The sequence below is a fragment of the Myotis daubentonii genome, chromosome 9 (genome assembly GCF_963259705.1).
Source record: "Myotis daubentonii chromosome 9, mMyoDau2.1, whole genome shotgun sequence".
In the NCBI taxonomy this organism is placed as follows: domain Eukaryota; kingdom Metazoa; phylum Chordata; class Mammalia; order Chiroptera; family Vespertilionidae; genus Myotis; species Myotis daubentonii.
This window is the reverse complement of record NC_081848.1, coordinates 65,102,740-65,120,843: the sequence shown is the minus strand read 5'-3', so window position 1 is coordinate 65,120,843 and position 18,104 is coordinate 65,102,740. Positions and strand designations below refer to the sequence as shown.

The 18,104-nt window shown below is 44.3% G+C and overlaps 1 protein-coding gene across 1 annotated transcript in view; it reads left to right on the top strand.

Annotated features, from left to right (window-relative positions):
• Positions 1-1,077: 1,077 nt before the first annotated feature.
• The window catches only part of LOC132241096 (uncharacterized), a 125,806-nt gene continuing 108,779 nt past the window's right edge, over positions 1,078-18,104 (top strand). The window contains exon 1 of the mRNA XM_059709208.1: positions 1,078-1,374. The gene's annotated coding sequence lies outside the window, so the exon portion shown is untranslated. The remainder of the gene's footprint in view (positions 1,375-18,104) is intronic.

Sequence of the window (18,104 nt, the reverse complement as noted above, 5' to 3'; positions counted from 1 at the left end):
GCAAATTAGGATTCTTTCCAGTTCTCACTATCACCAGCTTAGGAGTCTACTTCCTTGGATCTTCTGTCAGTTACTACTGGACTTTTTAAAAATTTTTAACAAGAAGGGGAACAGTTGTAACAACACTTTTTGAAGCTTGCTCAAAGGCAGCTCTTCCTCTTAATCTAACTCAGCAGCTATAGTGTAGGCCCTAAATCCTGAACCTATCACAAGGATCCCTTGGGAATCTGAGTAGGTGGTCCAGGGACCACAATTTGGGAAACTGGCTTAGACAGTGTTTTGCCAGAAATTATCAGGGTTGCTTGAATCTGGAAATTTCTCTGAAATTCCCTGTTCCAACTGGCCGTTGGTGTTAAGGCTGAGAGCACTTTTTCCCACAAACAGGGAACCTACCCAGTTGTGCTGTGGTGACTCACTTTGGGGTGATTTTTTATGGGGCCTCATGTGTCAGGCAAACGTTTGGGATGGTAGGGCTTTCTAAAAAAGCCTTCTTGTCTGCCTGGCGGATGTGGCTCAGTGGTTGAGCCTTGACCTCTGCACCAAGCGGTCCCCAATTAATTCCCCATCAGGCATGTAGGTGGCAGGTGTGTTTCTCTCATGGATGTTTCTCTCTCTCTCTCTCTCTCTCTCTCTCTCTCTCTCTCTCTCTCTGAAGTAATGAAAAAGATATATATTTTTAAAATTAAAAACCTTCCCATCTGGATGGCTCTTTCCTGGGGTTTCTTAAAATTCATGTAACCCCTTCAGGAAGCAAGGCTGTCCGACGGGCTTTTAAGAACAGTAACTAGAGACAATGAAGAAGCAGGCCGGCTTGCCCTTTGGTTCAAGGAACAGGAAATGGCCACTCAAAATTTGGAAGAACATTTTTTCGGGTCCTTGTTCGGCTCTGCACCTTAACTTTTTGTGTCCAAACAATGTTCTTCTTTCTTCGGAGGCCCTACTTTGAAAACTGGTCTGATTTAAGCACCCACACGCAATTCCGTGACCCTAGTAAGTAGCCAACGCCCGCACCTCGAGGCTGGGCCTGGAGTTGGGATTCAGGCTGCTCAGGTGCAGCTCTCTAAGGAGTCTTACTTAGAGCTCTTAGAGGCGCCAAATTCCTTGCAGGAAGGCCCAACCGCCCTCCTAGATCTGCCGCTTCAGGCCACAGCGGGAGGGATGGTAGTCTCAGGCCAAAGGTCGCCGGCAGAGAAGTCCACAAGGACCCCGCGCTGCGCAGCTTCGCGTCTCCAAAAGCTCGGAGTTTCGGGGCGCCTGACGGCCCCGACGGGTGCGAAGGGGGCGCTCCGCGGCCAAGTTCACCACGTCACTCGCGATCTGACCCGCTGTTCCCGCCCCGGTTCCTGGTGACGCGAGCGACACAGGCCGCCGAGGGTAAGCGCTGGGCGATCCGTGGGCGTCCTGGCACCGGCGCCGGAGCGCGGGCCGTTCCCGGGAGTCGGGGGCTCCTGGCGAGGGCTCCTCTGCGCGCCCGGGGCGCAGGCCGGGCGTCTCACCCGAGCCCGGAGCCCGCAGCCCGCCCGAGGTTCACGTTCAGATAAGCGGCGGCTCTGCGGCTTCCCTTCCGCTGCTTCTCTCCGCCCTGGAGAGCTGTGGTTCTGGGGCCTCCACGTGGGCGCGGACCACGCTCCTGAGCGGCGGGGGCGGGAATGCCCCAGGTCACCCGCCGCTCTGGTCCCCCCGCCTCACTTTCTGCCCTTGGCCACTTTGCACAGCCAGGCCGCGGGCCTGCCCTGACCAGTCCACTCCCGGTTGCCAGCCGGACGAATTGCCAGCTTTCCCTTTGCTCTGCTGACCAATCCCCTTTTGGAAACACACCGGAAGGGGGAGCTTTGGGCCCCGCGAAGGCTTTTCTGTCCCAAAAGGGCCAGCCCCCCCCCCCCCCCCCCCGCACCTGGTTTTAATTAGCGCCCAGGGAGAAATATGGCCCGGGGCCTGAAGGATCCCCAAGAAATTCTGCCCATAGAGAGAAGGAAGAGTGCACGTGGATTGTACGTGTGCAGACGCACTCACTGTACAAGGGTTTGCAAAGACCTCGTGCACTTCTCAACTTTAATTGTAGCTTGGAGAGGATGTAGGTGGTCTAGATGTTAGAAATGGGATACAAACAGCGGCGAAAAATGCATTAGCATGGAGGACAAGGCGATTGCCAGTTATTTACAATGTATTCTTTTCTTCCCACTTTTCATAGCAAAAAAGGAATATTAAAAAACAACCCCTGCCTGATCTATGCTCCCACCGCGTTAATCCACAGGCACACATTCTTTTTTTAGTTTCCAAAATTGCAATTATAGGCACACGGCATTCTTATTTCAAATTCTGGAACAAGGGAGGTAAATTACATCCCAACAGAACGGAAGTCTTCATGAATTCTGAGGGGAAAAAAGCGCTCCCAATTCATGAGCTGAAAGTTAAAGATTGTATCATGCTTTCAGCCTACATATTCTAAAAGTTTAAAGGATAAAGGACATGAAAGGCTTTTTAAAAAGACATAGAAATATATATTCTCACACATTCTTTTCGCATCTTCATTTAAAGCCAAGGACAGCTTTCTTTTCAACGTAGCACTTTGATCTTTCTACTCTTAAGAAAATAACTTACTCTACCTTGTACTAGAATTTTGAGGACACTAATTTTCATCAAACATTTCTTAAAACCCTAATCAGCATTTAATCAGAGGCCGAGGGTCTTGCACTTCTCTTCCTTCGGCCTGGAATTCTTTCCCCTTGTCTTTGGTTTGCAAGACCCTTATTCAGATCTCTGCTCAAATATCCATTTATCTCCCCACCCCTGGCAACAACAATATTTTATCTTCTTCCAAGCACTAGCCATACTCTGAAATTATTAATTTGATTATTGCCTGCTCTCCCACCTCAATAATATAAGGCATCTTGCTGTTTTGCCTGCTATTATATCCTAGAACCATACCTCCTACTCCCCATGTCTCTACCAGGACTGATTTTTAATAAATACTTTAAAAAAAAATTTGCAGTACAGAGTTGTAGCCTTGGGAGCTCTTGTTCAGGGAATGTGACCCTTGAGGAAATATGTTTAGTGTCCTGTTCCCCACCACTTGCCTTTTCAGAAGGGTGACTTAGGTGCAGCTGCTGTCCCTTCTTAGGGCCCCACCCACAGTGACCCAGGCCAGCCCCAGGAAGTAGACCCTGGAGGCAGCTGAGGCCTCTGGCATTTTTTTTTTTTTATCTGGATTTTGGACTAGAGACCGACTGGGATTCTCCCCCAGAGGCCCGGGACTGCTGGCTGTGCAAACCCCCTGACCCTTTAGCACTTCCCAGTGCTTGGCTGCACGCATGAGGTTCCAAGGTTCCTGGTGGGAGCTGCTCGTGAAAGATGCTCTGTTATTGTTGGACTCCAGGCCCAGGGAATAATTAGGGGAGTGACATGAGCTAAAGGCAAGGCCTTTCCTTGTGGGCTGGGCCACGAGGCTGCAACTGGCCTGCTCTCTGGCAAAGGCCATGGATTCCTGCGGATTCCTACGATTCCTACGTGGTTCACTTCTCCGAGGAAGCCTTGGTGAGGAAGAGGCTGGGAGTGGGGGCAGAAAAGTTTGGAATTTCCCGTGGTTCCTTGGGAATTGATTGTTGTTGAGAACCACCCTGGGCAATGCCAGGTGGAGTGTCTGGGCCTGCTCGCCCTTTCCTCAAGGCCACGCAGGGCTCCCAGGGTGTTACAGGCGGCCCTAGCCAGGGCCTGCGTGTGGAGTGGGTGGAGTCGGAACAGCAGTGAAAAGAACCCAGTGTTCTGGGAGCTGTCAGTTGCCAACAAGGAAGAAGCTTTTCCTGAAGTTCTGCAGTGCCCGGCACACAGTGGGTGTTTAATAAATGTTCTTTCAGATATGAAGCATGTGAATACCCTTCAAACGGTGTTTCAAGCCTGGATATGTCTGTGAGCATAGGCTCTGGAGGCCCACTGCATGGATTCGAATCCTGGTGGCTCCGCTTACGGACTGTGTGAGCATGCTATGACACCTCCCTGTGCCTCACGCTACTCCTCTGTAAGAGGTGGATAATAATGTTATCGCTCCATACGGTGGTCATGGATTAGATGTAGTAAATATTGGAAAGCATTTAGAACAGAGCTTGGCATAGGAAGCCTCATGCCCAGGACACTGGGTTCTGGAACCCGGGCCAGTTTGCATTTGCTCATTTTTCAAGCTCCTCTTCTAGGTCCTGTTTCGTCATGCCTCCTATTATAGCATGAAAAGTGCAATACCAACTTTGAAGAGAAGATGAGTGTGAATTTTCTACTCATGTCTGAAGGGTTGGGAAATCCTGAAATTTGTAAGAAATACTTTACACTTTCTCCTGTAGGCCTGGAGGAGGTAGAAGCCCTGTTCTATCATTGTTTCTTTTGCTACTGCTCTTGTTTAGATAAGTTTCCTTTCTAACAGACTTTTTTGAGTTTTAAAACACCACATGTGTTCTTCGACACTGTATCACCCACATTGGTCATTTCTGGGTCTGCTGCAAGCTGTCCACATGACATTTAGGATATGACTCCAGTTTAATCAAAGGCTCCCTGACCAGAAAGTCAACCCTGTGAGTTTAAAAAATTTTATACATAATATAAAATTTACAGTTTTGACCATTTTTACACATATATTTCAGTGGCATTAAGTACATCCACATTGGTTTCCAACCATCACCAGCATCCATCTCCAGAACTTTTTCTTCTTAAACTGAAAATCTGTATAATAATTCCCCACTCTCCCAGCCCCCAGCAGCCACCATTCTACTTTGTGTCTGTGAGTCTGACTATTTTAGGGACCCTAGAATAAGTGCAATCATACAGTCATATGTCCTTTTGAATCTGGCTTATTTCACTCAGCATGATGTCTTCAAGGTTCATGCATGTTGTAGCACGTGTTAGAATTTCCTTCCTTTTTAAGGCTGAATAATACTCCATTATATGTACATACCATGTTTGTTTCTCCATTCATCTGGCTATAAACATTTGAGTTGTTTCCACATCCCTGTATTCTTGACTAAATTCTCTAAATACTGCGTGTATGGAGCTTCCTTCTGTACAAGTTGGAGATGCCTTTTGGGTTTTATTTAATTACATATCCTATATAATAAAAGGCTAATATGCAAATAGACCAAATTGCAGAATGACTGGTCACTATGATGCGCACTGATCACCAGGGGGCAGACGCTCAACCCAGGAGGTGGTCAGTGCGCTCCCACAGGGGGAAGCCGAGCTTCTGGCTGGCGAGCACAGTGGTGTGGCGGGAGCCTCTCCTGCCTCCTCAGCAGCACTAAGGATGTCTGACTCCCCATGGGTAGCGGGCCTAAGCCATCAGCCAGACATCCCCCAAGGGCTCCCGGACTGTGAGAGGGCACAGGCTGGGCTGAGGGACCTCCCCACCCTGAGTGCATGAATTTTGTACACTGGGCCTCTAGTGTGTTGATAATAGAAAATTGCAAGCCATCTCACTAAATTAAGATAGGAAATTGGGCTCATCAAATTTTAGAGAAAAAAAATGCTTTTAAATCCCAATTTTAGGTGGGCTTGGATAGCAGCAGTTCTGTACTTGATGGGGGTGTGTTGGGCGGGGGAGGGGAATAGTGTTGGTCCCAGGAACTAACTAGTGATTCCTGGGAGAAGAAAATCCCTTTTAGTTTGGGAAGGGAGCAGGGCTTACTTAGCAGTTAGCAGTTCAGTGATGGGCCAACCCCCAGTGCTTTCCCAGACCTTTGCAATGCCTCAGACATTTGTAAAGATATTGGAAAAGTCAATAGGTTGGATGGAAATCCAGACCCAGACACCATGGGAAGTGCTGCTTAGGAGGCTGATGTTGGTTCTCAGCTTTGAGTTGGAAAGATTAGAATGGGGGGACACGGGAACCATTAGAGTCCTGAGCTCAGCCTGAGTTCCCACACTATCCTTTTATCCTTCCCAGAAGACTTTGCTTGAGGGAAAACAAAGTAATTTTGATTGAGCTATTTGGTCGGAATAATTTCAAAGCTAATTTAATGAGGTTGTTTTCCCATTGCCAGCTCACAGGGAACCAGCTTTATCATTTGAATCTACTGGTGCCACGCATTAGATTCATGGAGGTGCCATATGATATTTTAAATTTTTGAGGGAAACACAACTATATTGGCCATCTCTGGGATACCCAAGAACTACTAGCTCTAGGTGTGACGTGTTCATGATTTCAACATTAGATTATGCTACATCCCTTTCATATCATTGGGAAGCTGGGGTTTTGGTGGTAGCTTTCATGAAAATCAGTGTGGAGTAGGAAGTGAGGGGAGCAGTGTACAATCTGATTCCAAAGTTTAAGACATTGTATAATACCCAATAGTTGTACATAGTCCATTAATAAGTAATTGTGATTATTTAAGTAAAAGAATATATGTAGTTTTTCAATTTATGTATATATATTTTTCAAATTGTTAGGACACAATACTTATTAAGTTGTTTGGATTTCACTACTTAACAAATGGAACCATTAGGAGTTTCTTTCTTCCTAAAGGTGCCGTTAAAAATTACCGAGACACTAAGGGCACCATGTGCCAAGAGAGTTTGGGAATCTTTTTTTAATCTATCAGAAATTTCCCAAAGTTGTGTATTTACATCAGACACGGAGTTGAGATTACAAGAGAAATAAAGTAGACACTTTGCTTTGAGATTTTCTAAAGTAAATTGCTTTATTTTTTCTGATCATAAAATTAATACGTATTGGTAATTTTTAAAAATCCAGAAAGGTGCAAAATAGAAAATAAAAACCTCCATATTTCAACTGTCTATACCCCTCACCCGCTGGAGATAATAGCTACTAACTTTTGGTGGATACTCTTCCATACTTTTTTGGGTTTTTGGGTTTATATTTAAGAATACTAGGTATTTTATAAAAATTGATCATACAAATTTTATTGTTTATTGCTTTTTAAAATTCACTAGATTACAACCATCTTTCCATGTTAACATGGAAATATATATATATATATATAACCATACATAATGCATACTGTACTTCAAACAGATTTATAAATGCATTTTCAAGGGAGAAAAGCCTCTGAATTCTAGAACCTTTATTACTAACTGTAGATGATGCCACTGTTAGAGTAGCTCAATGGTGCCTCCTTGTGGCTTCATGAGATATTTAACATTTTTCTTCAAATACTTGAGGGTAAGGCCTTGTATTCTGACATTGAGGACACAAAGATGAATTAAATAAGATTAGGAGCTCACAGTCTGTAAGAGAAGATTCAGTGTATAATTAAATAATGATTAAAGGAAATAAGTAATGAGGGAACATCAGAGTTAAAATCTCATAGGAGGAAGAGGCTAGTCCACCTGGGAAGATTAAAGACTTCATAGCATGTTCACAATAGTAGCAGCAATGTCAATGGTACAGATAATATTTATTGAATGCTATGTACCAGAAGCTTCTCTTTGCATTTTTTTAAAAATAGAAACAATGGATTTTATCTTATCTAGGCCTTTAAACAGGGGTAGGATTTCTGCTTAGAGGGGTGATGAGAGGTGGAATGAAGGCAGGAGGTAGTCCTCCAGGTAGGGTGACTGCAAGAGGAAAAGCAGAGGAGTCTGTACAGAGAGGAGTGGGCCTTGAAGATTGCTTGGAGTGAAGTGGGAAGTGACTTTAGAAAGAAGAAAGTGACTTGAATCCCAGGCTAAAGAAAGTGACCCTAATTCTGTTCACAGGTAATGGGCACCAGTGATTCAAGGCTTTTCTTTTTTTTAAAATCAGGGGAGTAATTTTATCAGAGTTGGACTTTTGGAAAATTAACTTTTCAGCAGTGTGAAACATGAGAGACTCAAGGTGGAGGGGCCAGTTAAGAGGTTCCTGCAATAATCCAGGCAAGATGTAGTGGAATGCTGCTCTGAAGAGGTGCACCAGCAAATGGAGAGGAGGGACTGAATCTGGTTAGGAAGCCATTATGACAGGATCTCTTCCTTAAGTTTCACATTTTTGTTGTCTTGTAAAGCCACAGTAACGTTTGGTGAACTTTGAATAGAAGTCTTCATACCCAATGGGCTTATTCTACATGAACTAAATAAACTGATTCACCAGCCAGTGTTCACATGCTGACTTTACCCCTCTCCCCCAAGAAACTAGAGCAGTGGTTCTCAACCTTCCTAATGCCGCGACCCTCTAATACAGTTCCTCATGTTGTGGTGACCCCCAATTCCATTGTTACAAATTGAACATAATTAAAGCATAGTGATTAATCACAAAAACAATATGTAATTATATATGTGTTTTCCGATGGTCTTAGGCGACCCCTGTGAAAGGGTCGTTCGACCCCCAAAGGGGTTGCGACCCACAGGTTGGGAACCGCTGAACTAGAGGGATAGGAGCTAGATCACATTATTCAGCCTCTGATCTCGTAATTTTGACAGAGCCCAGATCCTCTAAGTTTGTGGTGGTGACCTGGTGTTTGGAGAATGGTGTTACAGTTTATTTCTTTTTCCAATGGATATAAAACCAGAGGGAACTTGCTGAACCTGAGCAAATAGGATTTGGATTTGACCTGAGGAACTGACTCTAAGGATGGGGAATAATTGGAACTGCACCATCAAGGGGGCTGCAGCACACAGTTTTGTGGCCATTTACAAAGACGAGACAGTTAATTGAGATGATTGGAGTTTACTTTTGTCTTCCAAAGTAATCAATTTTTTAAATTTAATTTATAAATGCTTAAAAAATAAATTCTGCCTCGATATTGTAAGTATCGAGAGCAGTGATTCTCAAAGCAAGGGCACCAGTTCATTGGTGATCCAATGGGATCTTCATGATGGGCTCAAGCCTGTCCCCTAAATGTATAGGGTGTTATTTTATAATAAAATGGTAAGGTACGTAAGTTCTTATTTATTACCACTGACTTCCCCATGCCTATGTCCCTACATATTTTGAGGGTCAGCAATGTGGAGAGAAGTGATTATAGTGATCGCTCTTTGTGCCTTTCCCCAGTAGCTTGTGAACTTCTATGCACTTCCTGGGTCCTTTTCAATATTTTTCCTTGAGAAACTATCTTGAGTTACATCACATTTTAAAGGTAAGTTGAATGGGGAAAGTTGTGTGCAGTGTTTCTAGGACATCTAGGACCTAAAATTAAAAAATACCCCCGTGGCCCTTTTCTCTGAATGTTAGAGAATATGCTCCAGCTCATGGTCAAAGAGGTGTGACTGAACATAATATATAATGTACTATGATGCAGTTCTTCAATTTGTGGATCACTAATTAGCATGCTTGAGCTATTTTCAACTTTGCTGGAATCATAATTCAAAACCGACTTGTCATTAGTACACAGCAGCATCATATTTCAAATCCTATCAGATGATAGTTATGTACTTTATCACTTTTTAACCATTTAAATTACACTCCTGTTAATAGGATCTATGTTTTAATGTCAACAGGCGGATTGGCGGATTGCATGGTTCATGTCTAGTTGAGTTTTTATGGCTAATTGGGCACACATGTACTAAACTAACCCCTCTATTTAGAAGTGAAGGGTTTCACTAAAAATGAGCATATTTTTATTATAGGCAGCTTAGTTTCATCTGCTTAAGTAGTTTTTTAAACATGAGGCATTTTTCAGTACCACTGTATCGTGATGTGTTAACTGTATTTTTAAAATGCAGATTTCTTTCACTAGCTTAATGGGAATTCAGAGAAATCATAGCCTTTTAATTAAAGCCAATATGTTTCAGTGCCAGACATTCTGAAGGATCCCAGTGAACCAAGAAAGAACACATTTCTGCACTGGAAGTGGGCATAGGGGGCCCTTCCGAAGCCCAACAGGAATGCCTGATGGAAGGATTGGAAACAGGAAAAAGAACATCAGGGCAATTTTCAGAATAGCTTAAATAACGTGCTTAGTGAAATAATTTTCTACACCAAAGGACGGTTTGATTGAAAAATCGTGACTCCTGCTTAGTTTTAATACTATAACATCTATATCTAACTTCAATCCATTTGAACTAAAAAAGAGAGCCCGTGATAGCTATATTTTTCAAACCTAAATTTGGTACAAGTGACTACGTTTTCAGAGCTAGTTCAAGTGGGCTGACAAGCCAAATTTGGAAGACAAGGGAATAGAGTATTTGAAACAGAAAGGATCCTTGAGAATCCGGAATGTACAGTCACTGTAACGGCAGCTGTAAGGAAATCACAGTTTTGTCAAACAGAAAGAGCCTGGGACCAGAAGCCAGATGACTTACATTTTAATCCCTGTCGTGCACTTAACTAGCTGTGGCACTAGACAAATCACTTAACCTTGCCATGTTTCTGTTTTCTCGGTTGTAAAACAGTGATTATGTCTACCGTAACCATCTTAGTGTTGTTGTGAGAATCCTAATGAACTATTGAGAAATAATGCTACAGCATTACTTATGTAAATGGGATTATTTCTGTGGTTTTGAATAACCATGGCCAAACAGAAATTTGCCATTGCCTCGCTCAAGTGTTTAACACCTGCCGGGGTAAGGAAAGGCTCAGTAGACAGTGCTGAATGAATGCATGAATGAATGGATGGATAGATGGACAGATGGATGGACGGATGGATGAATGAATGAATGAATGAATGAATCAGTGAATGAATTAATAATTCTATTTGTTCTGGTTTTATTTTCTCCCTCAGAGACTTGGGCCAAAAAAAGAAAACTAAATGTGTGGTTTGGGATTCTTTAGAGTTTTACACAGGTGCACTATGCTGGTACCCATCCAAGTCTGGCCACATGTATACACACAAATATAGTCTGGCAGACATCTAGTATTACACATGTACGGGATGTTTGGTGGGATATTTTTCTATGAGATTGAGTTTGGCAACTAGAGCCCTAGTTGCAAATGCAACATTTTAAAGAAAGTTAGTGACAGTTGTGCCCCTACCCCCGACAGGGGGTCTATTTGGTCCTCCTACCTCCAGTCTTTGACCCAGCTTCCTATCTTAGCCTGGAGACCTTTTCTGGAGGTTATGGGGGAAGGTGAAGGGTGGGGGGGGGAAGCCTCCTATGCTGTAGCCTTTGGAGGAACAATGCTCATGATTTTCTTCCCTTTCCACGAGGAAGAAACAGAGGATAGGGGACAATTCCTTCAAAGTAAATGAGGGGTGAAATCATGCAAGTAAGAAGGGAAAACCTGCTTTATAGGTACCCCTATGGACATGAGCTTGGGCAGCAGGCCTGCAAATTTGGCCCCTGGCCTATTGAAGCAGACAAGAGGACTGGAGAGGGATGATGGCAGGATGCTGAGAGGGGCTGGCTTGGGGGTGGTTGGGGCAAGGATGCCCAAGTTCATTGTGGTCATGTGCACACTGCGGTGCAGGACTCCCTTGCTGGTTCTCTCACCCTAGAGGCTGGCCCACTGGGTGAGGAAGCTGTCTGCAGTCACATGTCCAGCTCCAGCCTGCCCTGCAGGGGAGGGAGGTGATGAGATTTAAATGGAGTCGCAGGGACATTTTAAACCGAATACCTAGCACTAAGTGACTCAGAGGTGTTGGGACTTGCTTGAGATTCACTATTCCAATTGGGAAGGAAGATCTGGCAGCACACAGGACAAAGCAGTGATTAGAAGACAGAAAACAAAGAAAACACAACTGTTTCAGGTTTGTATGGCAGTGAGCAGAAAAGACCTTGAGGTAATTCCTCTGGGTTAGTAGGTTTCCAATGATGTTCCATGAAGTAGTGAGTGGGGGTGGCAACCCACAGAGGTTGCTCAGGACGCCCTGGGAGAGGGATAAAGATGGGTTAAGGGGGGTACAGAGGAGGCTAAAGGTGCTGAAAAGGTGGGACTTCTGCCCACCTCCCACCTTGGCTAGAAAAAGTTTGCTTCTATCTGCTTTATGTACCAGGCTTCATTGTAAGATTACTTTTGTCTAGAAGGTTCCCCAGTTAGGAAAAAAAGACTTCCTTATAATCCACGTGCCACCCCCCGCCCCCCACCCCCGCCCTGTATTTCTGAGAAAAATTAACTGAAGTTCAGGTTGGGGAAGTGACAACCCCTAGGCCACAGAGCCTTGAGAGACAGAGTCAGGACAACAGGCCATTTAGTCCGGCACCCAAACTGAACGGTAAGAGTTAGCCTCATGAATTCAAGGTGCATTCATTAAGCAGCTACTAGATGGAGTCGTGCAGTAGGGTTTTTCCCCTCTCTCTTCTTCTTCTTTCTAAAAGATTAAGGCAGTTATTGCATCCATTTGGTGCCTTTACTGCCGGAAAAATAACAGCCACCAGCGGCTTTCTTGGGTTACCTCGGTGAGAGATCTCTGCAAGTCAAACACTATTAACTTTAATGAAGCAGCTTTGATGGCGGGAAGAGACAGCTGACACCACATTTCCCTGACAATAAACCACTCTGACAGATAAAAAACAAACAGGCTCAAGATAACATATAGCCTTTCGGAGAACAGGGCCAACAGCGAACGTAGAGGATGTGATCCGGGCTTTCCTCTAAAGCGGTGTCCCTCCATCTGTTGTGGACACTCCTGAAAGGCAGGGCAGGATGATCTAATCGGGCTTTTGCGGGAACCTCGGCCTGGGCTCCTATTAGGATGTCCTGGGAGGAGATTTTAAATAAACTTAGCACTCTCCAGGGCTTTTTTCTGAAGAGCCTCTTTGCTCTGTTTCAGCCATTGCATCTGAGCGCTGATGGTTTGTTTATCTAGTTCTAGCAACTCGGGTTGATACACTACTCCACGTTCTCAGTCCTGGGGTGACCCACCCATGATGTTCTGTCCATGGCACGCACTTTCAGCCTCCAGAAACGAACCGGTGGCCAGTGATCCTTACACACGGAGCTGCCAGGGCTTACTCTGTTGTGGTGACACTAAGTTTGGTGCGAATGCCTGTTGGGGGCAACAAAGAGGAAGTAATTTGGAGCTCTGACATGATTTGACCATTCATCATTGAACCCAGATTTCAGTGAGACCATGATGAGTGGCAATTATTAGTTAAAAAAATTTTTTTTTTTATTTCAGTTCCCTCACCAGGCTGTGTCACTGAACAAAATGCCCTAGATTGTGTCCTTTCATTGGGGGGTGGGGGGTGGTGGGGGGTGGCTACTTTTATGTGTACGGTGGAGGAGGGATCATTATCTTGTACTTTTAAATTTTAAGTCATTTTCTACATGAGTTTTTTCATTTGATCTTCGAAACCTCTCTAGGGAAGAAGACTTTTAATAGCTGTACTGATTTGCCCTGAATCAGGCAGCAAACTTGAGAGGCAGCATTGGATAATGGAATAAACCACTTCAAGGTTTATTCCATTTTAAGGAAAGCTCTTAGATGTGTATGTGTGTGTGTGTGTGTGTGTGTGTGTGTGTGTGTGTGTGTTTGGTGTGGTGGGGGTGGGATGTGTGTGTGGTGGGTAGGGGCAAGAATGCAGAAGAGCTGCCCTGAATCACTTAGTGAAACCCACTGGTAATTACAGAGCCTTGGTGTAAATGCCATGCTCTTTCCTCAGGAGTATCTTTCCTCTACTAAGACAATGGACAAGCTACCCAAGTACCCCCTTTCATAACGGTCATAATTATTGTAGAGTAAGTACCCTCTATGTTAGGTACATATGCAAACACATAATTATATTGTTAGCATTCACACCAGCCCTAGAGGTACTCTTAATACCTTATTGACACGCAGCTTCTGAACCTGTGCCTGTCCCAATGTGCCGAATTACCTTGGGTGTGGGTGTGAACATGAGGTCAAAGGTGAACAACAGGAGGGAAAGTCTTTGGTGGGAAAGCAGGCTAATTCAACAAGAATTACCTCCTCACTGCCTTCCAGCCCCTCAGTGATTCCAGGAGGTGGTTAACCCTGTGCTCACCTTTCAACAGGTTAGCAAACGGAAACTCAGAGCAGTTCTGCAGAGGCTGTCAGAATGAAATTTTAAATTATACCTGGCCTGGGACTCGAACTCAAAGTTTGAAAAGAAGAGAAAATTGCCATTGCCCCTTCCCACACCCTTAGCTGGGATCAGATTTCTCTGTGATAGACACGCTGGGAGCACATGGGTTTATGAGGACTCTGACTAGGGGGCTGGGTGATGATGACTGGTTATTAGCTTGCCCTGGTGTTTAGTCCCCAGCAGAGGACAGGAGTGGTGAAAGGACAGGGAGCCCCCAAAACACACTCCCTTGTCTCCCAGCATGAGAATGCCTCTCAGAGGCCGGAGCGGCTGGGTGTTGTGGGAGCTGTATATGGGAGCCTAGGACTGAGTAGCCCTTTTCTCTGCATCACAGCAGCCCTCGGGATGCTGTTGACTCTGGCTGCTCCGGGCTAACAGGTCAACAGATGACAGAGAGTTTTAAAGGAGGGCTGCAAATAAAGGATGCATTAGCCCCGAGTTGATTTTCCTGATTTCCTAGCTTTTCTCACCCATATTTATATGCAGATGAAATCACAGTAAAATGAGCATCAGGGCTTGGTCAATGGGTAAAGGACTGCAGTGAAAGGTAGCCCCAGGTTTGGGAGAGGAGTGAGAGGTGAGGGAAGCCCCTGCCCGTTTGTTTAAAAGTCAGTGTAGGATGTTGGGCCAGTTACAGGTCTTTGAGGCTCAGCTTTCTTGATCCTCTTCAGCATGGAGCGCCCCCTGCTGGGGTGCCTTGTATTGGGCGGAAATTTAGCGCTTCGCTGCCATAGCTCTGGTTTCTGCCGGGAGCCCTACAGGTCCCTTAGGGTATTGCCTGTTTTGTTCATGGACTTTGGCACAGGGAAGACGGTCACAGGCTTTCCAGAAGTTTGGTCACAGCCAGTCTACCATTACCCCTGGTAGAAGCCAGGAAGCTGGGGCTGGTTTCCCAGTTATTAATTTTAGAACATCTCAAAACTCCGCCCTCTAGTGCTTCTTTGAGAAACATCGACATTCTCGGGGTGGGAAGGGGAGGGTGGGAGAGAGAGACGTTTAGTGCAAACTGTATTTTAAACAGAATGGCCAGAGAGCAGGGTGGCTTGAGAGAGCCGAGTCCCTGGAGCTCCACAATTGAACACCTCTTTGTGCTTCAGTCACCATCTCCTGGCCATTGATAAGTTTGGAAACTGTCCAAATCAATTTAGACTATTTTAGTAAAAAAAGGAAGCAACACATCCCTAAAAATAAACCTTGGTCTGGATTCCTTGTTCTTGTTCAGCGCAGTGCTTGCAACGCCCTTTAACTTGAAACCCCTGTTTGTTTACATTACTGACTGATAACAGTATTCCCGGAATGCATCAACCTTTTTGCCGTTTTCTTTATGAAACACCCCTTTGGCGTTTCTCATCCTGTAACAAGTATTCCTATTTTCTCGTACGTTCAGGAGAAAGCGCCTTCAGTAACACACCCACCTTAATATTAGATTTTTCCCCATTTCTTCAAAGTGAGGACAGATCTTAATTTATATGGCAAGCTGAACTGTGTGCTCCCTTCCTAAAGTTTTTAACTTTACCCTTAAGTTGACTCTTGCCTACTCGGTGACCTTGCACCCTAATTTTTCCGTTTACTTCCTGTACTGCATTTGAAGTGCCTATAAATCACATCTTGGGTCAACCCTTGCCTTAACATGAATAATATTTGTATTCTCGCTGTGAAACACAATTTTACAACAATGCCAATTTATTTTTTGGCAGTCTAGACTTTCATGCTTTTTCCTTTTCCCTTTCTTTTTCAAAGCCCTATTAAATTTCAAGCCTCAGTCTTGGGGGGATTACTGCTTTAATGCACTAACTTTTCACCTCTCCAGGCAGATCTGGAAAATGTCACATGTGAGGTTCTAGGTGGGCTGATCCAGTTGGATGAGGGTTCAGAGTGGAATTGGGCCCAGTCAGGCTGTGAGGTGGAGGCTGAAGTGGAAGAAGGGCTTGGTGAGACCAGCCATGGCAAGGAGATTCTCACCTGGTACTTGGTTGGGTTGGCCACTGACAGGCTTTAATTAAAGGAGGGTTCCCTCCACATAGGACCCTCCTTTAATTAAAATAACATACTTTAGTGATCTTGTAATCATTGGTTTGTTTCCAGAAGCTATCAGGTTGCATGTGGAAAAGTCAGTAGAGCAGAAACAAGATCCGCTGACCTCATCTCCCAAGCCATGGAGGAGGGAAATCCAGCATTTGGTACAAGGACAGTAAAAGCAGAGAGAATTTTTATTTTAATCCTATCTCCTATGGCTTAGCTTTTTTATGATAAACTCCGTAGAGCTCCCTCTTCCCCCTTGTGAAAAACACTCACATGTAGTTTGTACCCATTGTTGCCTGCGTTCTTAGGAGGTGTGTGTGTGTGTGTGTGTGTGTGTGTGTGTGTGTGTGTGTGTAAGTGTGCTGCATGTTCAGTGTTGGAGGGGTCTGAATTATAATTATTTGTGCCCTTACGTGGTGTGAAATTCATAGAGCCTATCCAGGCAGTTAGCAGTATTTACAAATCTATGGGAACTGAGGGCTTCAGAGTATCCTACCTCTCATACAATCTTGAGTGTGGCCCAATTTGCCTCAGGTAGATGTTGCAGAAAGTTGAGGGAGGGCCCTGCCGTCAGATGACTTCTCTTTCTGACCATGGACATACCACTTATCCTTTCTAAGCCTTTTTTAAAAAAAAAAAATCTGTAAAATGGGAATAAGAATAACATAGTGTGAGGATTAAGTGAGATGATGCATCTAAAGCTCTTAACACATAGTGCTCAGTAAATACTAGTTATAATTATGAGGATGGAAGATCCATGATAGGGGATCAGCTTGTGTGGTGCACACTTGGACTGTAGGCTCAGAAAGGCTTGAGTTTGGACTCCTCTTAAAAGTGTTAGCTCAGTGGCTCCAGAAACCTGTTTCCACCTGAACCTTTGTGTTCTCGTCTATAAATTGATAACTATATTCCTCCACTCCAGAGTTGTTTTGAGGCTTCTTTTAGGATGTACCATGCTTGGCACATAGAACTTAACAAATATTAGCTGGTCTTCCATTCCCCGTCTCCATAGATGATGGGTAGTTTTACTTGATGTGAGTCAGAGTGAAAGAAAAGGGCACCCCCTCCCTTTAAGTTAAAAAACAATCAGTTTAACATTTCCTTTCAGTCCCCTTCCAGAACCCAGGAGCCTTTGGCTCCACAATTTCAAACACTAGCTTAACTGAAACAAATATTGCTATTCTGTTAAAATTAAATGAATGCATATATTGTTACAAAATGATGGACTGAAAGTTCTCCTAATCGTTCTGCTGTAGAACAAAACTCCCTGATTGGGACACAGTGCCACAGAAGTTGTTTGGGGCACCAAGTGCTTTGGATGTTAACAATCTAATCTGGTTGGAAGGACGCCATCACCGCCTACCTTCTGCCCAGCCTTTGTCTCCTGTCTCATAATGACTAGCGTAGCTCTGGGCAGAATTTTTGTTTGAGTGTCTAAAAGGACTTTTTCCTTTGGCAATTAAAGAATTTAGCTTAAAATCAGTGCTTTCTGGGGCTGCAGGAGGTGAGAGAGGGGTTCGTTGGCATGGGAGCTACACAAAAGCTTCTTTCTGCTCTGCCGATTCGTGGGGCCGCCCGCTCCATGGGCAGGTCCATGAGGAACAGCGACACCGCGCTTGGTGTGAGCAGCCCGATTTCTGCTTACACACACAGACGTGATTTATAATTCCAGTCCGGACAGCATCTGAGTCTAATTACCTGGGTATATGAAAGTTCAGGAGATCTCAGCTAACTTAGCAATTCGGGGATGCGCTTTACCAGAAGCAGATGGAAAAAATAAAACACTTTAGTTTATGACTATTTTTCTATTCAGGGGAAGGAGAAAGAACAAAAAGAGTTGCCAAATTGATCCTTGTCAAGCACTAATTAAATATTATTCATGATTAATTCTGATGTTGATGTATTCAGTGTTTTAGCGGTGTCATAAATATCTGAAAGAATGAAATAACTCACTTTGTCTAGCTGTCATAAATCAGGCATACCACAGGCCCCACGTGGCCTCCTGAGCCGGCCCCTTATTATTATTATTTTTTTTACATACATACACTTGTTGGTGACCTCTATGGAATATTATTAGAGGTGTCAGGAAATAATGTCCTAATTATGCTTTCCTGTTGCCATTTCATTCTGTTTAAAACACGTATTTTTAAAATTACAGAGAATGAACAGTTTCTATTGATTAGAGG